This window comes from Mandrillus leucophaeus, unplaced genomic scaffold (genome assembly GCF_000951045.1).
Source record: "Mandrillus leucophaeus isolate KB7577 unplaced genomic scaffold, Mleu.le_1.0 Scaffold15, whole genome shotgun sequence".
NCBI classification, from domain to species: Eukaryota; Metazoa; Chordata; class Mammalia; order Primates; family Cercopithecidae; genus Mandrillus; species Mandrillus leucophaeus.
The window spans coordinates 6,267,309-6,291,899 of record NW_012101476.1 but is presented as its reverse complement, the minus strand read 5'-3'; positions in this window follow the sequence as shown (position 1 = coordinate 6,291,899).

Genomic DNA, 24,591 nt, shown 5'->3' with positions numbered 1-24,591 from the left:
ATCTCGTAGCACAGAGGGTAGACTGTGGGAGACAGGATTCTAAAATGGCCCCCCAAATTCCCAACACCTGGTGTGTATGCCCTATATAATCCCTTTCCCTTGAGTGTGTTTGGGAAGGACACATCATAGCTGTGGCTATGATGGCATCTCTCTGTAATTAGGTTACATTGTACGGCAAAGGTGAAGGGATTTTGGATCTCAAGTTAGTTGATTTGGAATTAATCCAAAGGGGAGTTGCCCCCGGTGGGCCTGCCTCAATCAGGTGAAATCCCTTAACAGAGAGACCGGAAGCTTCCCGAGTGAAGCAGCTCTTCCTTTCTGGCCTTGAGGGAACAGACAGCCTACTGCGAACTGCCCACAAGAAAGGGTGGCCTGTAGGAGCTGAGGGTCTCAGTTCTGCAACTGCAAGGAACCCAGTTCTACCAATGAGTGTGAAATGAGACTGCAGCCCCACGGACCCCTTCATTGTAGTCCTGTGATACCCTGAAAAGTGAGGTCAGCTAAAGCCTGCCGGGACCCTTGACCTGTGGAAACTGTAGGATAATAACTGTGTCTTGTTCTAAATTGCTAAATTTGCCGTAATGATTACCAGTTAGTAGAAATCTAATTTGTCTACCGGGAACATTCATGGAGATGAGACACCGTGAATACGAAGTGTGTGGAACAAAGTAGACCTTAAGCAAGTGGTGTAAGTAACCTTGTTTCCCATTAGTGGAAAGTTGAGTCCTGTAATCCAGAGACTAGAGATGTTGTTGGGGTTTCAGGACACAAGTAGAGGCAAAAGTTTTTGGAAAGACTAGAAGGATTGAATGTGGAAAAAGAGGGAGAAGTTGGTTCCAGGGCTGCTATTCCCACAAGAAGCAACACCAAGTTCATAGTGTTGTGGGTACCCTTTCTTCTTCATGGGGATTATCCAGCCAAGTACATTCTGGTTTAATGAATCACCAGGTGTTCTGATACTGACTGCAGCCTTCTCATGGACGGTGTCTGCTGCTAATAGACGCCATGCACTCAACTCTACACATTTGAAAGCCTGGGAAGGAGAGGCTATGTGTTACCAGGAACACTTCGGCTGCCATTCATATATAAATATGTGTGTGTGTGTATATATATATATAGCTTCTGCTTTGGGGAAAGTCAGCAGGGATGTGGAGACATAGCAGGGTGAAGAACAAAAAGGAATGTGATCCGGTCGAGATGACTGGGAAATGAGAGTGGACAACAGGGCAATTTTCCTAAGTTCCCACTGTTTTACTGGCATTTCCATTTATTGCCTAGAAAATACCGCTAATCTGATTTTGCAGTGGGTAGCTGTCCTTATCCTGTTTTCCGATAACAGTCGTGTATATGTTTTCCCTTTCATTTCTGATCCAGATTTGTTTATCTTGAGAGTCTAAAAGTTTCTCCTTATAAATGAAGGTTATTCTTGGAAAGCAATTGTCGTCATAAAAGATGTATAGTTTTATAACTATGCAGACATTTATTTTACAATTGTAACTCTTACATCTGTAAAAATAGTGCCAACAGATACATCTATTCTCTAATAAAGGTGTCAATGTCTGCCCATTTTAGATATTTAATATAAAAGTTATATATTTCTGGATCCTGCAGTCAAGGAGTCTGAAAAGCAGGAAATCTGTCCATTGCCTGACAAAATTCACTTAAATAAGTATTATGAAGAGAAATTAGGAAAAAAAAAACAAATATGAACATGTTATAAACTAAATAAAAACCTCAAAACACTATGAAACTTAGTTTTTTTTTTTTTTTTTTTTTTTTTTTTGAGACGGAGTCTCGCGTTCTGTCGCCCAGGCTGGAGTGCAGTGGCCGGATCTCAGCTCACTGCAAGCTCTGCCTCCCGGGTTCACGCCATTCTCCTGCCTCAGCCTCCCGAGTAGCTGGGACTACAGGCGCCCGCCACCTCGCCTGGCTAGTTTTTTGTATTTTTTTTTAAGTAGAGACAGGGTTTCACCGTGTTAGCCAGGATGGTCTCGATCTCCTGCCCTCGTGATCCGCCCGTCTCGGCCTCCCAAAGTGCTGGGATTACAGGCTTGAGCCACCGCGCCCGGCCGAAACTTAGTTTTTAATAAAATTCATAAATCTGACTTTAAAATAAAAATATGCTTTTGTTAATTTAGTATTTCAATGAGTGAGATGGCTTATAATCTTTTACGTAAAGCATAGTTTTATGAAGTGGCAAGTCAAGGTAATTTTTATATAAAGCTATTAAACTGAAAGATGTGATACTAAATTTTTCCAGTTCAAGTTACCAAACTCTGAAACGTTTAAAAGTCACTCATGTATCTATTCATTTATACATCACTCACTCCACAAGCTGTAATTGAAAATCTGTATGTACCAGGAGGTGTGTGAGGCACTGTGGGGGCAGAGATGAGAAAGAACAGATGCCATTCCCTAGAATCAGGGCCAGTGCACATTAGTAGAATACAGACGCCCAAACTCTCATTCAAACAAGTTTAAAAAGCAACTGTGAAAAGTGATCAAAAAGAGCTACACTGTGCTATGAGGACTTCCAAAGGATTATTTCATTTATTCAGTGATGTGAGGAGTGTTAGATGATTCTGGAGACAAAGATAAGTCGGAAATGGATGCTGGTGTCAAGGAGGTGACAGTGGACAATTGCGTTTAGGGTGATGAGCAGGGGAGGAAACCAGACTAAAAAATTAGACTTCCGACATTTAGCATTTCTTTGACTCAAATCGTTTTCGCAAAGACACATCTTCCTTTATTTTGATTTTCAGTGAAGGACATGAACTAGAAAGCTCTGGAATTATCTTTGCAGAAAGTTTCCTGTTGATAAATGGTGGTGTTCTCAGATTACCATTGAGATGAACGCTATTGTAATCCCAAAAGCGCTGTGAGAATTTGGTGAAACGGACAAAGCGACACCGTGCTCACGCTTACCATCTCATGTGGCTTCAGCGTTGCCTCCGTGTGTGGGTGTGTGGGTGTGTGTGTGTGTGTCTTTCTGCTTGTCTCATTGCTGCTTATTGCACCTTCCCTCCCTTGGGGTCTCCAGCATGCATAGCACATGCCCTGGTACCAGTCGTCAAAGAAGAGTTAAGGGCTATTTCCAAAACACTGCAGACAGTATCTCGTGGGTTGTCCCAGATACTTTTTATTCAAAGAAAATGAGCTCCACATTTTTTATGTCCAAAGTCCAGATTCATTTCTGGATAGAAGCCCCAAAATGATGACTCCTGAAATAGAAATACTTCTGAAAGTCCGTTTCGACATATTGGTTTTGAACCCAAGCCTTGCAAAAGGCCCTAGAACTGCAGCTGCAGCTCTTGTCCTCTCAACAGTTAGAGAGCTGTCTGCTCACCAGTATTCTTGCAGTATTTCTCAAAGAAGTGGAGCGCAAACACGCTAATCCTCAGGACACCCAAGCCTAAACCACAGAGAGCCCATCCTCCTTTCCACCTGGCAGGAATGAGGATTGGAACATCGCTGCTACAGTCCTTGCTCCAAGCACTCTTGGTCTGCCTCATTAACAGTTCTGCTTCTGTGTACCCAGAGGAGGCAAATAGCTACTTGTTCTGATTCCAAGTATCAGAAATGGCTCCTTGTGATGTAAGATTCTTTTCTCGCTTATTCATTAATGCCTGCAATTCAACAGGTAAAGTTAAACCTTTCAACCCAAAATTAGCCATGAAGTTTTGGACAAGCAAAGGCAAAGTTACAACTCATATCCCTGCCCGATTACAAATCACTTCTACACATGTGATTTTTTTCTATTATTATACTGTAAGTTCTAGGGTACATGTGCACAACGTGCAGGGTTGTTACATATACATACATGTGCCATGTTGGTGTGCTGCACCCTTTAACTCGTCATTTACGTCAGGTATATCTCCACACGTGTGATTTCATGTATCCCTCCCAATCGCCCCTTGTGGCAGGCAGAGAAAATACTTTTGTTCCTATTATATCAATATGGGAGCTGAGGCTAAGGAGAAGTTTACTAGAAATAATGTGAGGTTTAGGGCCTTGTAACGCAAGTTTTACAATTCTAAATCCCATGTTCTTTCCAATTATTAATTCACTATCTGAATATACACATGGAGTAGAATGTTTTAACACACACAGAGAATAAAATTGATTTCAGATCCTCTGAAGTTAAGTTTTGACAAGATGGAAGGTAAAATTCAAATACCATTCACCACTGGGAGGAAAAATTAGATAAAAGAGGTGCTATATTTCAGCAAAGTAGAGGGGAAAAAAGAAGTCAAAGTAAAAACTTGGGTAAAAATAAGTCACTTCTGTAATTTTTCTGACATAGTAGAAAGAGCACACACGTCTAAGATTGACAAAACTTAGGTTTAAATTCCAGCTTGATATCCTACTACTTCTGAGATCTTAGGAGAGTTCCAGAAGCCTCCTTTGTACAATGCAGATAATAATATATGCATCTTAAGAGTATCAAACAAGAAAATGAATATAATATTTAGCACGGTAACACCATTATACTAACCAGCCCTAGAAGTGGCAGTAGAAGCGGTAAAAGCAACAGTGGAATTAATAGTAATGATAACAATAAGCTAAATGATGTCAAATGGCTGTGAGATGTTCAGCACTGTCTACTATTTTCTAATATTGTTTTATTCTAAATACGCCATTGGATATTTGCCATTTGGTGACTACTGGTTCAGACCCTACTTTCTTTCTCTTCCCTCGTTATTTATCCTCAAACTCCCTCTCTTCCTAAAGACTCATATATTCGATAAATGTTAATAAATATATTGATGTTTCCTCAGCTCTTCAGGAGTACATTTTTATGGAATGTAAAAAATAATAACTCAACTTTTTGTTTTCATAGAAATAGTACCCAGCTAAAATCTCTGTGAAAAGTTGATGCTTTCTTAAAGAAGTCAGACTCCCCTTGTCAGTTTTTGAGGCTATCCATAATGAAACCAAGAAAGGGTTGAGTTGTGAGCTGTCTTGCTTTTAATTAGAAAACCTTGAAATCAGGGCCAATGCAGGAAAGCGTAGAGAAGCCCAGTGGTTTCACTTGTAAGCACATTGGAGGAGAACAGACCTTTGAAGGACTCCAGTTGCAAGGTCTTAAATTCAAGAGCAGTCCCGGGAGCTGAAAGTCAAAGTCCTGCCACTTGATTTAGTCACCAAAATGTACCAAGCAAGTTCTGGTGTCAGGTACTGTCTTAGGGGTTTAAAATCCAAAGACATGAAGACATCTCTTTGAGGCTTTCTGGCTACAGCTCTGAAAACGTTAGGGAAGTAATCAGTTAAATCAGAAGCTTAATTTTTGCAAGAAAGGAGCCAAATAGCCCCATGGATTTGATAAATCAATCTCTTGCAAAAAAGGTGTAAAGTGTAAACTGAAGTTGATCACTAGAGAGATTATAAATCATTACTGGCCCTTGGGCATTCACAAGAAGCCAGGTACTTGAGGCCCTGGTATGAGGTATGAGGGGCCCAAGTTTGGATCTATTTTCATATCCTGAAGATTATCTCTCAGAGATTGCATCCCTAGTGCTAATCAAAAGGAGATCACATTTCTAGATTCAGTTATTTCCAGCCTTGGTCAAAATGCCAACGAGTGCTAGTGACTACATATAGCAACATGAATATGGATACCTTTCAGGACAGCTAGGGAAGGTACGTTGAGCAGAACAGAGACGACAGAAAGTACCATAGAGGACGGGTAAAGAGTGGAGAGGTAAGAAAACATGCCTTGCCATGTCAAATGATCACAAGGGGGATTAATTATCTGCAAGAAGTCAAGAGTCATTTAGTCCTGGCACTTCCAACATGGTCCTTCCTACTGCCACACCTTCTAGAATAAGCTTTGCTCCCGCTAACCCTGAAGTAAGATAGAGCTGGGTTTGAATCCCAGCTTTTCCAACCACTAACTATGTGTTTTAAAGCTTCAATTTTTCCATAAGTGAGTTGGAGAATATAATAATCACCCCAAATTAGTTAAATTGTATCATCTACACAAAATTTAAAGCACTGGTGTGGAAGAATTGCCAGATAAATAGTGGTGGGAAAAAAAAACCCACTATTTGCTAAACGATTGCAGATAACGTGGCTCTAGCAGATTCAAGACTATGTTTTATGGCAAAGTTGACAAAATATATAGTGAGATGAAGACGTATTTCCATTTAAGTCATTGCTGGGCATTTCTGCCTCTGGTCTGCACATTTACAATATTGCGACATCTTCCAGTGTAAAGGAATGTTTCTTTAGAAGATGTGAGTACATAAAAAACATAAATAACTTCTAAATTCATTAAGAATAAATGGATTTTCTCTTCAGACATATTGCTCAGATCTGAGATACAATTACTTGCCAAGTATCATGTCATGTTTTGACCAGTCACACAAATGTTCTCTGCTAGTCTCTGCTACATAGGGTAGCATTTCCCCTCCCCTTCCTCTAGGACAGGTAACCACACCAGGCTCAAGCATCTTGAATTCCCTCTGAGCCTCACTGAAACAACAAAAGTCAATCAACCTTAACACCAATAGGGTACAGCGCAAACCTCTGTAGAACAATACGTCCCAGCTGCAGAGAGTATAGGCTCCATGGAACAGATGTCAAGCCTCGAGGCCATAACACAAGGTGCATGAAGGGACTCCTGAGCAGGAAGAGCAATGACCAGAACAAGAAGATTTCTGGGTAGCACCATGTCCACTTGGATCCAATCCAAGGGATCATTCTTGTTTCTCACAGTGTACCTTTTTTCACCACTTCCCTTGGACGATAGCCACTTGTTCATGTAATTGGGTCATTAACCAACAGTAATCCTCTCACAAATAATAATTAAAAGTAATGGCAATGAATGTACTGTTAACATAGTTGAAAACTTTAGATAGAAATCGAGAGCGTTGATCAGTAGTTGACTGGGCTCATAGTACACAAGTCATCTCCAAATTCTCTAGTGAGGGATAATTTTATGTAGCCAAGGGACTAATATTAAAACCTGAATCAACTACTCATAGCTACAGTTTACTCAATTTTTCTCAGTTTAGACAAAGATTGGTCTCAATAAGATGATAAATTTTAGCCCCATTTCTACACTTGCTTTCTGTATGACTTGGAAATGTCACGCTTTCTTTTTTCTTAGAAGTACCGTGTGTGTGTGCATGACTTTCAAGAGAAACAAGCAGCATCAAGATCAGATTCTGAACTTATCTGGAGAAGTTTGAAGCAAATTTATTTGAGATTTGGCAATGTGGAGTCTTCTCTCATGGACCCACCCACTCTCTTCCCTCCAGGGCAATCATGACTCACTCCCAAATTATTTGTTCTTGGGAATATCTGTTTCTCTTGATCCCTTTTATTTTAGCTCCCTTTGATCTGCTTTAATCAACTTAATATCCGTAATTGCTTTTTATCTGGAGACATTCATTGTATCTATTTCTCCTGATATGGCCTTTTCCCTGTCTGCTGCTTTCATTTCCTCACAAAATCTGGACCAAAATAAGAGGATGTTGCATGTGAGCTAAGAGGGGGAGCTGTGTTTCTCTGAGAAACGAATACTCTTATCCATGACTTTCTAATGCAGTATTTTTGGACTTTGATATTTTCTTGACTAATCACTCACAAGTAGATTTTCTCATGATTTTCTTTTTCTTTTAAGGGAAAACTGGGATAGTCTTTTGTGTATTAAGCTAAAACTGGCCTAATCTGTAATATGCCTATATTGAAATGGAACATTTTTTAACTGATAAAGTTAACTAGTACTACCGGTATGGTTGTGCCCAAAAGATAATGTGATCTTGATCGTCTAAGTACAGCAGATGGTGAGCTTTACTCATAAATGAATTTGTTCTGATTAAAAACAAACCAACCCTGTGTGCACGCATCTATCCATTGTTTGGCAGCACATTTTCTGTGCACATCTGGTAATATTGAGATAGTAGCTGCTCTAGAACATTCCAGCGGCAGGGACGCAGCACAGGAGGAAGACACAGGATGGAGATACAGACTCAATCATGCTCTTCTAAAATGAAATCGATTCAGCCACGTGATCTTAAGAAATCGCTTTTGTGAGTTCCAAAAATTTCCTTCACTGGCCCCAGAATGACCGATGATCAAAGCTGTAGGTTTTTCAGGGCACACGGACTGAAGAAAGCCTTCCACTGCCTTGAGTGTGCAGAGATTTCCTGCTTTGTTCCTTGCACCAGTCTTTTGACGAGCACTGTGAGCAACTGAGATGTGCAGATATCCTTGCAGGGAGTTCTCTTTCCGGCTTACATGGAGTTACTTAGACATCTGGAAGGAGTAGGTGTCAAACCACAAATAAAACTTTCCTTGACTCATGGGGAGAAAGGTAGCGATTTCCCCTTGACCTCACTAACTGAAACTACCAGTGCCACTGTTCCGGCGTCAAACTTCATTCTTCGAATGCACTTCTCCATCTAAGGGCTTTACCTTTTGTATTTGCTCAGAGTTTAACTCTGCAACTTTAACCGAAGCCTTTCAGTGGCATGTTTTCATCTTAAACTAATAATAAGTAAGGGTCAGAGCTACATAATTTACTCTCCATGGGACCTCACACAGGGACACTAACAGACAGATGGTTGAGGATGTTGTTGAAGCTGATTGATACTATTAGTTTTATTTTCTTTCTTGTGGCAAACACAAATAACTCCTCCACCCAGCACTCTCTGTTCTTTTTAATCTTTATACGTTGACCATAGAAACATGCAGTTGTCGTGTCGGGTAGGTAGTTGGAGTAAAAGTAACTTGCCATTGTCTCTCAATTTAAAATGAATTCATGAAAAAGGAGAGCTGCAAACTACTCAATTTGACTGGAAATTGGTATTTTGTTTGGACACTCAGCTCCCCAGATATAAGTGGAAGCATCGTCCCTCCTGCATTGCTTTCCCCCACAACACTAACTCTTTGTAGCAAAATAAAGAGTTTGTGAATTCATAGAGCGGGACTTCCCTATCTGTAGACATCCAGTAATGTCCCTTTCAATACTTCATCCCAAATTAAACAGAGTCTCCTTCCTGGTTTGCTGATGTGCATATTGAATTAGGAAACAATCCTTCAGTACCAGCCTCCCCATCTTAATGCAATCCAGTCAGTGCTGAGATAATTAACAACACTCATTGCTCTAACTTAGTTTTTGCATTTTTTTCCTCCATGCACATCTTCTTTCATCTAGTTGTTCCTTATTGGTTCATTTCATTAAGCGTGTGCAAAGTGGTTCCGGTAGTCATAACACTGACCCAAGTCCCCGGGAATAAAAAAAAGGAAGAAAAGCAAACAAAACTATAATTTCTGGGGAGGCACACAGGAGTGTAGGGGAGAAATAGAACACATTTATTTTATATACATAGATGCAGAATTAAGGTAGTACAACACACCATTATATAAATAATATGCGTGAGTGCTATAGGAATGCAAAGTGAGAAAATGTTTGCTATGAACCATGTGTGAGCAGAGAGAGGTCACCTGGAGGAGATGGCTCTTATGCCGAATTTCAGTGAAGAATTAGTGAAGGAAAAAATTAAAAACAGAACAATGTCGAAGTTTGGGAGAATCCAATGGTAAAAGAACATTGGTTGAAACAAATACAATATGAACGGTAGTAGGGAATTTGGTCACGCTGACATTTGGATAATTGTTTCCTTCCTCTTTATGCGGTAAGTTGCATTTTTACAGAGCCTGAAGGCTCAATTTAAAACAAAAATTCAGAGTCAAATGTATTTGCATATGTCTTATTTCTTAAGAATAGTGTTTTATCTAAAGACTGATAAGATGGTTTTTCTGAAGTCTTAAAGTTTTTTTAATAGAAAACTTTACCCTAAGTTTGGTTTATAATGTGAAATACAACTCCATCTTCTCTGGAGCCTGAGTATATTCTCCCTCTGTTCATTCACCAGGAAATGAGAAATGTGCTAACTTCTGCTCTTACAAATCCCACTTAGGGGGTGTTTCTAGTGAAACCACTTAACAACCACATTTATTTTGTGGTGACCGTCAAGTAGAGCAACAATGCCCTACTCTATTTTTAAGAATATAGTTCTTAAATTAAGTAACCCTTATTTGCAAAGTACAGAAGGTATCAATTATATAACCTCATGACATCACTCTTGTATGAATAGACTTGCTGCACTGCATAAGTATATGTATAGGACAAGTTAAATAATTAAATGCGCCATCAAAGCATCATGTTATTGGCTATCAAATCAGTAATATAGAAAGTCAGAAACTGAACTCAGAAGAAGTGAGTCCTCCAAGGCAGAAAATGGAGACAGAGAAGATCATTTGATCAAGAAGAGGACTGAGAAATGCCTGTTTTTAGAGAAACAGAAGACGTGGGTCCACAATGCACAGGATTAGGGTCAGAAAAACATGAGAAAGAAGACCTGACTTTCTACATTTTCATTACCTACATGGAAATTATGATACCACCTTTCCTTGCTTTGCAAAGGTTTTATAAAATTGTGGTAATGAGCTCATTCTGAATATGACCTCTCCTTAATTCTCCACAGCACTGTGCAAATTTTAAGTGCATGTAGAAAATAGAAAAAAAAAAAAAGGTTATTCAAACCAGGGAGAAGATTCATTAAGGCTTTGAGTACAGTTTTTCTTCTCCCTAACAGTTGAATTTGGCATATTCATTGGGAAAAACTGAGTATAAATTTCCTGGAGTCCTAAAAGCCAGAATCTAAACAAAGAACTAAGAATGCAAGTGCCTTATTTTACGATTCTCTCTTCCTCCGTATTCCCACTCTTGCCTTTTCAACATCCAGCCCTCTGACAATTGAGAGAAGGGCTTCCATGCTCAGAGACCAGGAGAGCCTTCAGGCTTCAGTGAATGTCCCACTTTGTCCTTTCCTGACCTATTTGAAAGTCAAGGGTTGAATATTCAATTAGGACATAACTGTTGAGCCACTAAAATCCCACCGTACATTCTCCACCTTCCTCTGCTTTCTATCTTTTCATAATCAGCAGGGAAGAAAAATATGCTTCACTGCTACCATGGGGTGCTCTCAACAATTTTTTTCTGAACAAAATAAAAATATATTAATAGATAAGCAAGAAAATGGGGCCACCATAATGTTAAGTAAAGACAGTAAGATCCCAAGTAAGAGATTTGAGGATAGCTCCTTGTCCTTTTCACTGTTCCATCCTGATATCTCTGCCATTTGTACCTGCTCTGTATGGATATTGGCCTGGGTGTTTAATCTGTCTCTTCATCTTTGAAGTTTCATCCACAAGAAGTTACTTTATCAGTGAACTTAAATTTCAACCTCTAAACATGTTACAGAATCAAATTAAAGTACAGATAATTTTGTTCTGAAAACTGAGTGTCATCTGTAATTGCAATACTGATAGGGGGAAAAGCACCCTAATTTTAAGCCCTTTGTTATGAATCCATATCTTCTCTGTGAAATCAGAGTGTCAGTCTTGCATCTCGTGGAACCAAATAAAAAAAAATGTATCATGCAGTTAGACAGGATATGACACTGACTCAATAAGGCATTGGGGTGTGTAAAAAAATCACTGGTAAAAGGAAAAAGGATGAAAGTAATATTGGCCGACATTTTCTTGTTATTAGTGTTCTTTTTAATATCTAGCATTTTACGCCACTTTATATTGGTTCAGAGTCTTATGATCAATAACATATAAACAAATCCCAGATTAGGAACTCACATTCTGTATTTTAAATGTCTGATTTCTAATTTGCTGATCTGCTTTCTCTGTTCTCTTCATTTGATTATTTGCCTAATTATATAGTTTAACCTATAAGGCTTTTCTAAATAAGACATGTTAAATAAAGTTGTATTGCTGTAGTGAAAACTTAGTTGCAAAAGGATCGAGTTAGCTAAGTCTGTGCCATAGCTTTACACAGAGTTCAGGGTCCTATGTGTCACTTCATTTCACATTTGTTGTTGTTTAAAAAAAATAAAATTTGCCAATATATTACATTTTAGGACTGCAAAAATTATCTGTCGGAACTTCTATATGAAAGCGATTTTTAATTTTTTGCTATATTGTTTTCATCTTAGTTTCTTTATTCCTAAATACCTAACTTGGAATCTTAATATTTTCTGTTCTCAATAGTTTAACTTTGTAAGACCTAAGTATATAGATAAATACACAGCCTTCAAAAGATTTTATCATAATGGCTTTATTTTGTTATACTAGTTGTTACATGAAACTACCTATAATTTTTTAAGATAAAATTTTCTAAATATCCATGTGAAGTAGTATTTACTGTTTCAGAAACAACCCCTTCTACAGGAATTTCTCCCTGAAACATATATAGCAAGTTTAGCAATGTCTAGATATTTTTAGTCCAAAAACAAGATATAGACTTACAAAATATCACGATTTTTGTTATGCATAGTTTTACAAATATATTTAAAATACAAAGCAGTGCTCTATTACTTTTACTATAATCAATAAATTCTGTGTGAAACCTTTGTAATCTGATTTCCAAACCTTCTGTTTTTTCACAACTAACAAAGCAAACTGACATTTTGCAAGGCTTTCCAAGCTGCATTGGTGATTACTATATCACTTAATTTTTATGAGTTTTTGTTGTGAGAAGATGCACAACCCAAGTCATGCAAACATAAGCATGAAACACAGGTGAACTCTTGGGTAGTGTGTAAATGTGAGACAGGAGGGCTATTCATGAAACACACATAGACACAGAGGTTATTATTGTTCAGCTAAGAATTGACAGGGCCTCTTATGAATAGAGCCCAAGTTGTAAGCATCAACCAGCAAACCAGCACTAATGCATTTTGCTGTTGTTGTTGTTGGAAAAATAGTGAGAGCCATGTGAGCAACAATCTTAGAAAAACTGTAATAATAAAGAGAATTAAGCCCTCCTGAGGTCATAGTTCAGACATGTTAAAATGCTGCTTTTTTTTTTTTTTTCCAGCTTATCCACGATTAGATGGAATAAACACATTTTCATGGTGTTTAATGAAAAATGGCTAAAACATACCTCTTTTATTTTTAAGCTGATTAAAAACATTTCTCCAAAGTCATGTCTTCCAAAATATGGAGAAAAAAATAAGAATGGAAATATATCCTCAGGGAAAGCTAACTACTGTTTTAGTTAATAGTTTGCTTTAACTTAGAAAAACTTAATTCTGAGAAATATGGTGTGAATTTTGCATTTGGATGAAGCTGAATTCTTTTGAGGGTTTTAGGTAATAGAACTATGAGGTATCTACTAGTTTCTTTCTTTTTTCATAAATGTATATTATAAAAGTACAGTTGAAGGAAACTAATCAAATTGGACAGAAAAAAATATTTTAAATGGTAATGTGATTTTTTTTTCCTTCAATGCAAATGAAAAATGGCTTTAAGCGAAGGAATTCAACTGAGTGGGCATGTGCCAAAAAAAAAAAAAAAAAACTAGACAAACAAAACTTTGAATGTAATACATTCTTTTCCAGATTCATTGACCTCTTTATTACAGTATTTTAACTAACATGTATCATATAAGTAAAACTAAATTTAGCAAATAGACATTGGCTAAAAATAATAAAATTATAGAGTTTTTTTAAAATGAGTTTGCCAAAAATGAACTAGAACATCAGTTCAATCCTAAATTGTGTGTGGAGTATTATTTCATAAACTATATGCAAGTAATATTTTAGAATGCTAAAATATTCTTGATCCAAATACATTCATATCAATAATGAACTATGGGATTTTAAACTTACAGCATACATACCGTGATCGGTATTTTAGCAATGAGTGCTATAGAAAATAAGAGTGGCTTTGAAAGTTAAACTGTTAGATCAAACCAATTTCCCAAATCTGAAACGAAACCCAAATAGTAGAGATAAGAGGGAAACCAGCCCTACATTTGGTTTTATGTATCGATTAATTCACCCAAGGGAAGCAAACCAGGCAATGACACAGACATCCAGATTCATTTGCACAGGAAAGAGCTGAGAGAAATGCGGTTCTCCTTAATTTAATGACTGAACACCCTCCTCCCAATATTTCCATAGGTAGAGTAAGGTGCTTTGTACCATTATGATCAGCAAAAGCACCCCATTTTAAGAAACCTTCATATAATGCTTTTCGGATGCCAAGAATCTTCTATACAGCAAGTGATGGCTAGAAGAAAATTTGAATCCAAATATAAAGCATGTTACAGGGACAGTCAGAATTCAGGGGCTATAGTGATGTATAAATGTAAACAAACTATGACCCAAAAGAGAATGCAGGCTTGATGCATGTCTGTTTGTTGCCTTCTTTTTATTGTTTTTTGTTTTAAATTAGAATTTACCCAAATTATTCCAAAGTTAAATTCAGACTTTGTAATACTAAGCTACTGGGGAATATCTTTGCTATAACAAAGTTATACATTGCCCTACTTCTGGATCATTGATTTGGGGCTAGAGAAGAGAGACTATGATAATCGGAGGCATGCATAGATTATCTGACTAGATAAATATTGAAAAGCCATTTCAGAAAAGGTCCCTGCAGGAAAAGTCATTGCAGGAAGAGGTATCCATTTCCAATGAAGAGGTATCCATTTCCATTTTCAAACAGACTCTGGAACGGAAAGAAAGGTCCGTGTAGACAACTTTGGTTTCTGATTCTCCGACTTTTCTACATTTGTATTAAACAGGCCAAAGAGACATGAGTTCTATTTCCAACTCTACTACAAATTAGCTGTAGTGTCTTAGGCAAGTAACTTAATTTCTCAGAGCCTCAGGGCCTTCAAATTAAAAATGAAGAAATCAGACTAAATATTCTCTAAGTGTCTAAAATTCTAATTAATGTTTTGAATTCACTTATTCCATGCGAAAGTAATTTCAATGAGTTTTTTATAATAACAGCATCTATTGCCATTTCAATATAATATTACTTTATTTCATTTCTATTTAATCATTTTAAGCTAAAAGTAGCCATAATAAACACAGATGCTTGTTAATAAGCTCTACACGCTAATTTCCCCCATTTTCCTCTTATCTACCTATTCATACATGATTGTTTTCACAGTCACCAGCAATATTAATTTTTGTTATTGCAAAAATAAATTTTTGTAAACTAGCAAAGTTAGACAATTTTAAAGCCTTAACACTTGAATACTTCATTTAACCTCTTCATGCCTGAGTACTAAATCATTTGACCTAAGTGCTTCATAAAACTAAGCTTTGAATAGAGCAGTTGAGTTGTTTCTCCAATAGAGGAATCAGAAGCTTAGGGATTTTAACAACAGAGATCATGAATAAATGCTGGTCCTTTCACATATCCGGGAGTGACGATTGGCAGTTTTCCATTTATTCATATGAACAAAAATAATTTGAGAATGATAGAGTGGAAAGGCCACTGGGCTAGGAGGATAGAGGAGTTTCAGTCCTGACTTTGCTATAAATACCTCCTTAAAAGTTTATACTCGATTATCTTTAACGCCTACCGTAAATCTAAAATGTTATGAGTATCATATATACATTTATAAAAATGTGCTATAACGCAGATTCCTAATTCTGTTTTTGAAAAGGAATAGTACTTTCTAAAAACTGACTTGAGAAGGGTTTCTTAGCTGAAGACCAACTATTTTTTTCCTTATAATTTAGTCTCTTTCTTGTTCTAAATTAGTTTTTTGTTCTTTTCAGTTGCCAGTATCCTGAGATTTGAATGGCATTTTTAACTGAAAATATTGAGCTTCTGTATTTGAGCACTAAATACTTTCAAGATAAAAACAAAAGAAATTATAAAGCACAGTAGTTTGAGATAAAAAGAAGTAGAAACACATCTTTAGAAGGACAATAATTTTAAAAATCAAGCTCACTTTTAGAATAAGATGAATATTATGTGTCATGAGGGCCATAGTTGATATTTTCAGAAACAATTTGGCAAACAAGATCTAGCAAAAGGGACGCATTTCTCATCGGCTTACTGAAAATGGTCAAAAGACAGTGAAATATCAAACTAATACGACAACAATCTCTATGAGGAGAGAGATACTAAGAAACTAATGTGCTATTCGCATAGTAGTTAATCAAAGTTATACCCTTGTTTTAAAAATACCTCCCAGTGTGAAAGCTAAATCGTATGTCTGATTCCTAAGTCAATAAAAGAAAATTGCAGTAGGACTACAGTGAAGACTCACTTTCCATCCTGACCAAAAAGTTTGTGTTTTCGTTTTATTTGTAGCAGTTATCAGGGTCTATTTTCATCAGAAACTTTCTCTTTCAGCTTGTGTGCTCCCTCTCTCCTGTTTCTTCCTACAACTCAGAGGAAGAAGAAAAAAAAAAAGAAGTCCAGCCCAGGCCAAAAATAAGGGGGTGGTTTCCTTTTAAGCTTTGGCAAAAATGCATAAAATGCACCCAGGAAGCCATAAAATGTGGTGCGCCTTGCATTTGCTTTGATAGATTATAAATATAAAAACAAGAACGTTGGGAAAAAAAATAAAGGAGGGACATGGGCAAAGTGCGTGCTGGAAACCAAGCAGACTGGTGCCACAGTCATGGGGCCCCTGGAGAATGACCTGTACGGGCATTCTTTGTGGAAAGCTTGTGAATCATACTTGTAACTTGTCTCACTTCACTGAAACCCTCAAGGGGTGTTTGCCAAGGAAGAGAGAGGAAGAAAGACTCAATAGAGTTGGGTGGCAGTCACGCACATCTTACCTCTCACCTGGCAGTGACCTTAGTATGTTTTCATGTTTATCTAAAAAAGATAAAAGGTATGATTGCTCAGGAATGAAAACATGGGTAACATTCAAACAGAGGAAAGCAGAAACAGCAGTTTAAGACTATGAGGGAAATGTAAACCAGCCCTGAGAAACATTTGACATTGCCTCTTTCTCGGTAGAGGTCATGGTTGTATTCTATTGAAACAAATAGGGGCGACCCAGCAGACGGTTTTGATCATGGGGACCAGAGCTTTCCTAGGTGCGTGTCTCACTGTCAGAATTTGTAAGATCCTAAAACTAACAACACGGTTCTACTCGGGACAAATGGCTTCAAATTTTCTGAACTGAGAAGGGTTATTAGATTCAGGGATTTAGGCAGGAAACTAGTGAAAACACAAAGATTTGATTAGGTTAAATGTATGTAATGTTGTGTTATGCTGCAAAAGGGATTATGTAAGGCTCCAGAAAATTGTAATGAGGGGAACACACAGAGCCTTTTTAGGACAAAGTTTAAAAGGTAGGAAGCTGAGGAAATACAGCCTTTACCTAACAGACACTAAAGACCAAACTGACTCTGAACCCAGATATTTTGTTTGTCACTTGAGGGCTGATGCTACATACACTTGGTACTCAATCAAAGTTCATTCTGACCTTGATGATTTCCTTAAGAAACACAGTATTTAAAATTAACAAGTTGAAGTTTCTAAGAAGGAACCTATGAGAATATCTCCATATCATGGGGATACTCTCTGTGGTTTATGCAAAGTGTCTTCCATCACAGGCTTTCCACTGATGAACAAAATAAAGAAGTAGTTACATAAAAAGATCAATTTTTCATTTGACACAAAGTAAATCATTACTTTCTTCTGGGATGCAGTACCTTTTCCCACTGTCGGTTCCATTTCCCATCATGCCCTTGACCTTGGAGGTCACCTGTCATTGGAAGATGAAGCTCTGAATAAACAGAGAGGACCCTGTGGTGTCTCTTATCTCTGCATTTTGCCTCAAATCTCCGGGCGGAGCTTTAAATTATTCATCCACTAGTGCTCTCTCCGAGTTACACATCTCCATCATCCACTCCCCCTTCCACCTCCCCATTTGTGAGTGAAGGCGGTATCCTTGGGAACCTTATCAGAGATCACAGATTCAGGCTCCAGAAATGAAATAAAAGAGGAAATTGGCTGTATTAGCATAAGAGGAGTCAGCCTGGAGTTGAATACACACATCACCCGGGAGCACACTGGCTTCCCTTATCAGTCGCGTTTGATCACTACTTGCTTTTTTTTTTATATACATTCTTTAATTCCATCCAGCCCACTCCTTTGTTCCAACTCATATGAGGGAACATATGAAATAAGGGCAGATGGCATAAAGTCCTGAATAGTTTTCAACACTTCCAACCTTTCCTAGGCCCTAAGAAAAACAGCATAAATGAAATGCTCATTTTAAGATAGCTTTTATGGCCTAACCCCTCTATCCTACCCCCAGGAAAAGAGTTGTTATTGCTATTTCAAGGGGGAAAAACTGGAAATAGTTAAAGTTTGATTTGACAGATGTTGCAGCAAAAGCTACAGTATCATTCAGGGACATAATCTAAGATATAGGTTAAATGCAGTAGGGTATTTTCATTTTTAGGTTGGGAGCACAGGTAGCAAACTGTGTTTTTTTTTTTTTTTTCTAAAAGCACATTTTAAAAATATTTTACCTTTTAAAATTATTCTTGCCCATGAGGCTTTTAAATATATTCTGACTGAGGATGTTGCCACAATCAGATCATTTTATCTATAAAAGTAGTATCTGGAAACTGGAAATTTTAGAGATGCATTTCTTTAAAGTGCTCTGTACACAGGAAAATACATTATAACAATTAAAAACATAATGTTTTTGTGTAAGCTAATTTTTCTAAATTTTCTTTATAAGTCAAGAAGCAATAATTGTTGTTCAACATACTTCTCTTTTATACTTAATATTTCCTCCCAAAATTCCTCTACTTTTCTCCAAAAGAATAATTATGGGTAACCAAAATATAGAGCATTGATAACTTAGTCATGTTTAGTGCAGCTTTTAAATTTTCAGTCTCACTAGTATTTTACATTGCTTATTGCTTAAAAAAAAGATGACAGATGGAATGTTCTAGAGCTGATATTGCATGATTGTTAGTTATGACTTTTCCAGATTTTGCTGTTTTATCTTCTTTAAGCAGAATAATAATTGGCATTGCTGTGATTAAGTCTGGGCTAGGTGCTGGCATTGCTTTATCACTCAACAAACAATTCACTTGCAAGTATTTATTTCAATTAAAGCCCACAACAACTTTTTAAACATAATTACTCCTCTCTATTCCCACCTTCAATTAAAAAGAAAAAAAAAAAACAACTCTAAGTTTTAGATTGTTTAGGTAACTTAGAGAAAGTTACGCAGTAAATGATACAGATAGGAACCCAGCTCAGTTCTTCTTCCACGAAGATCTGTGGCAGAAATTCATTCTATTCCTTCACGGTAAGGAATCAGAAGAGGGGTCATCTTCGTTCCCAAATTCTGTGCAGAAACAAGTGAGCGACCTGATGATAAACCATGAAGCTCATGGCAGAACTGGGCAGGATTCCGGATGATGAGCCAGTTTCTGATCATGTAATGCATTTCTTTCTCAGAAAGATTCATAAGCGATATAGAAAAAATGGCAGAAGATTTAAGTTCTGAAACAGAAGAAAACCTGCTGGCTGCAATGAACGGATGATAATTTTATCTCTGTATAGCATTTCAATTGTTGAAGTAAAGAAAGAAACAAGTTATTGTTGCAGTATAAAAAGTTCACTAATCTATGCTCTCAAAGTACAGTAGAAATGTATTTTCAAAGTCAATGGTGAGAGAGTAAGATAGATAATTAAGATTCTACAGATTATTTTCTCATAATCTACAAATATTTACTCAATGCTTACTATGTACAGGCACACTAAGAGATCCAGCATAAACAAACGCATTCAATGGGAACGATTTTCAAGGAAGTAATTTTACCTATATATGAATATGGTTAAAAATTAAATAGTTCAAAAGGTCTTAAATGAAAAGGTAAAACCATTCTGTCCTACATGACTCCAGCCTTCCTCTGGATGTTTTCACATATTTTATTTCTGTTTTTATACTTTAAAGTTCTGTTTTTCACAACCACCATATCCTCTGAAATAGAAAAATATTGGCTTTCTTGCAATGTTCGAAAAATAATACCTAACCCTTACAAAACAATTACTCAATGCCAGGCCTTGCCCCATTTTTGTATGTATTGGTGCGTTTAATTCTAAGCGTCATCATATAAGATTAGTACCATTATTCTGCCCATTTTACAGATGAAAAACTGAGTTTCTCAATGCAATATGTATGTATGTAAAATGCACTATAGATACAGATATATAGACATAGTGCACTATATATATAATATATATACCAATGCATTATATAGTGCACTATGTCTATATATCTACATATATACTATATAACATGTATAGCATATAACATATTTAAAGAAGTTTTTCATTATTACAAATGACATGTATGTAGGAAAACCTTAGTGTTTCAGAATGAGAAATGATAAGAACAATTAATTTGTTGAGTATACATCTCTAAATGTTTAAAGTTCTATATAAACTATTCATCATGATTTCAGGTAAAGGTGGGTATTTTTCATTGAAGTAAAAGGATCACAAATATTTATTTACATTACCATTTTGATGCTCATTATTAGAATTAACTTTTTGGCTTATGTAATATTTGAGTATAGACCTTTATTTCTCTACACATTTATTTCTCATCTTACGATAAAATATATTGTGACGTATCACTCCACACCATCGACCTTCTCAGTGGTCTACCAGTTGGTTCTCAGTACCGTGTCTTGATATGGAGCTATTTAGTCCGTAGGAGACGGTAGTCAGTGGCCCTTTGCAGTTCAATTTTTTAGTGTCATTTATACTGAATAGTATATATTATTTCATCGATGTGTTTTCCATCCATTTTCTCTGTTTTCTTCTTCGAATTCCTAGTAACCTAACACTGGATTTCCTGGTGATAGACAAAGAGAATATTTATGTCTTTTACGTTTCACCTTGTAGTTTCAGACTGTGCTACATATCCTCACTTCTTGTGTTTATCTTCCAAGTCGATAGTGAAGCTTTTATTTGGCAGTTTACTTTTAATCTCTATGAACTCCCTTTTCACAGCATTTGTTCTCTTTCTGTTGGTCTTTCTCATGTGTGTATGTGTGTGTGTGTTTCATCATATTGCTGGAAATGCTACTTAAGCTTTTTTTCCAGTTGTCTTCTGTACTTATTTTATTCCTTTATTTCTTCATGATCAATCTAATGGAATTCACAGAATACATCAAGATGTACAAATGTGTCTTATCTGCCCTCTTGAAGAAGAAATCTCTTAATAACTCACATATTGAAATGTTCCTCATGAGCCAAGAAAATTGATTAGTTAATCCTAGCTAATAGGCTATCAACAGGTAAGGTTTACTTCAGTTAATGTTTTGGGTTTTTTCTTTTTGTTTTTTTGTTTTTTTGTTTGTTTGTTTGTTTGAGATGGAGTCTTGCTCTGTCGCCCAGGCTGGAGTGCAGTGGTGCAATCTCGGCTCACTGCAAGCTCTGCCTCCAGGGTTCATGCCATTCTCCTGCCTCAGCCTCCCAAGTAGCTGGGACTACAGGCAGCCGCCACCACACCTGGCTAATTTTTTTGTATTTTTTTAGTAGAGACGGGGTTTCCCTGTGTTAGTCAGGATGGTCTCGATCTCCTGACCTCGTGATCCACCCGCCTCAGCCTTCCAAAGTGCTGGGATTACAGGCGTGAGCCACTGTGCCCGGCCTCAGTTAGTGTTTTCAATGCCTTTTCTGAGTTGTTGTTTACATTTCTTAAATATATTTTCATTGTCACCATTATGATATGTTGTATTGTCAAATGCAAATGAAGAGAGTAAAGTCTGAAAACTGTAACATTAAAGATCAAAATGATGTAAGTGTTATTGTCTATAATAATCACATTAAAGCAAGCAAAGAATTGAACATAAATACCTTATAGAATACCACCTTCCCATTGCTGAGGCCATCAAATCTGCCAGTATGACACTTGTGTACAAATTGGTTAAAATGTACAAATAAGCAGTAGGATTATGAAACTTTTATTTTATTGAAACGCTATTCACAAGCCTATTTATTCTATTTCATTCCCTGATATTTTGCCAAATAATTAAATGTCTATTAATTTTTTAAAAAATCATTAAAAAATCATTTTTAAACAAATAACTGTGGCTTCTCTAGCAAACCAATCGAAGCTTTACCTATTGGACCATAACCAATAATCTAGTTTCCTAGAGGGATCACCCAAGATCGGGGGCAGTCGGGCTGCTATGGTGCAATAAAGGTATCACACGCAAGTCCTCTCCTCATGAAGCATTCCATTTGATTGAAGTGACAACACTTTTCAACAGGAAACAGCTAAAAATAAATAAATAAATAACTATAAACGAGGCAATTGTGTGCTAAATCGTGTGGGACATAATGTGAGTGCCGTTGGCATTTAAAAAAGGGAAACCAATGAGTGTTGGCAAAGTCAGAGAAATGCATGCCTTAAGAGCAGATCTCCAGGGTCCCTGAATAGCGCAGAGCAGCTGGTCATTCTAGGTGATACATTGCCCTAATTCTCCCGGGGAAATTCAAACTGTCCACTTCCCTCAGGCCATCGGGCTCAGTGGTGTGAGAGCAGCTCTGCTCTCCTTTCACACCTCTTTTCACATGACTTAGCAGCTAGGCAATCCTGGCCAAATCTTGCAATGGAGTGCACACATGTGTCTCTGGGTGTGTTTATGGAAGCACACACGCACTGACACCTAAGTGTTTTCTCTCCTTTGCTTCGCCTGCATGAATCAAAGGTGGCATCATAAAGACCCTGAAATTTGCATGATTTGCGAGAGGCTCCCATGTGTTGGCAAGGCCAGTGGCAGCTTAAACAAAAAGAGCAGCTGTCCTAATTCCCAGCTCTCTGGATCTGGTCTCCCAGCAGCCCTTCTTCCTGTTTCCCCGGTGCCAACCAGGTCAATTGCACTGCTTCCCTTTAAAGCAACAGCATCCAAACACTTCTAGTGTGAATACTTCCATTTCACATGTCACTCTCCATGCTATAATCCTCCTGACAGGCATTCCTTCTAAAGTTTGAATTTGGAATCTTTATAATAAATCTGTACCAATTACAAAGTTATTAAAGATATACTACGTAGAGAATAAAATCCTCCCAAGACACCAAATAGTACGCCTCCCCAGTCCCTTTTCTTGGAGGGTTCCTAGGATGTAATGCATCAAATGTGTTGAAAATCAGCTCTCATATTGGAATGAAAGAATAGAAAGACTCATAGTTTCAATCATGATGGGATAACAGAGATTGAATTTATCCCTCAGCCTAAAACACTAAAGAATGGGAAATCAGAAACAGATAAAATATATAGAAAAACTTTTTTTAGACATTGGATATTTGACAGCACAAAGCAGTGATTTTTGAGAGGGTGGAACAAGTAAGTCAAGCACTAAGATGACCCACCATTTATTGTCTGGTGAGATTTCCCAGACCAGAGTCAGAGAGGAGGAGTTCAAGTGAGCCTAAAGGTCTCCCTGAGTTGGAGAGATGGAATTAGGAATTTATGGAGGCCAAGGCAACCAGAGTGTTCAGGGCTGAGTGGTGAAGAGAAGAGGGGCCACACAGCAAGGGCACTCCAGACATCTAGAGGATCTCTTGTAAGCCTTTGGCTGAGTACTGAGAAGGGCATGCAAGGGCTTTAACTTAATCACATTACAGTGATTTATAGCCATGGGTAGCAGGGAGGGGTCTACCCAAGACTGGGAAGAAGAAAAGAAAAGAAAAGAAAAGAAAACACACCAAAAACAACACATATAATTTTTTCCCTTCATCTAGAATGACAAATTTTGTAATTCAAAGGACATTAGTTAGAGTACTTAGTAGCATCTTGCCTCAGTAGAGAGGGAGATTTACCTCTAGAATAAGGCTTCTCTGATAACCTTAAAAGGTTAAAGGCAAGTCTCAAAAGTTTCAAATTGTTTCCAATTGACTTATCCATTTCCAGAAGAAAGCTCAATAATTAAAAAAATACACATATATCCAGCATTGAATAAAGTATAATTCACAACTTCTGGCATTCAATAAAAAATGCTAGGTATTAAAAAAACAAAAATTATTGCTCAACCTGAAAATAAAAATCAGTCAACAAAAAGAGAACCAGACATGACACAGATGATAGTAAACAAGGACATGAAAACAGTTATCGTAACTGTACTCCACATGTTTAAGAAGGCAGAGGAAAGACTGAGCATGTTTCAGTAGAGATGCAGAAGATAAAGTCCAAATCAAACCTGTAGAGGTTAAATTCACATATTACAAAACATATCCAATGGTGTGGCACGTCAAACAATGGCTCCCCAAAGAGGGCCATATTCTAATACCAGAAATTGTGAATATGTTACTGTACATGGTATAAGAAACTTTGCAGATGTGATTAAGTTAAAGCCTTTGAAATGGGAATATTCTCCACAATTATTTGGGTGGGTCCAATGTGATCACAACTGTACTTAAAAGTCGAAGAGGGAGGTGGAGAAACAGGTCTTTCTTTCTCTCTACTCTCTTTCTTAAAAGTCAAAAAGGTAGGTAGAGAAACAGACTTTTTTCTTTCACTATTTTCTTTCTTTCTTTCTTTCTTTCTTTCTTTCTTTCTTTCTTTCTTTCTTTCTTTCTTTCTTTCTTTCTTTCTTTCTTTCTTTCTTTCTTCCTTTCTTCCTTTCTTCCTTTCTTCCTTTCTTCCTTTCTTCCTTTCTTCCTTTCTTCCTTTCTTCCTTTCTTCCTTTCTTTCTTTCTTTCCGTTTCGTTTTTCTTTTCTTTTTTCTTTTCTTTTCTTTCCCCTTTCTTTCCTT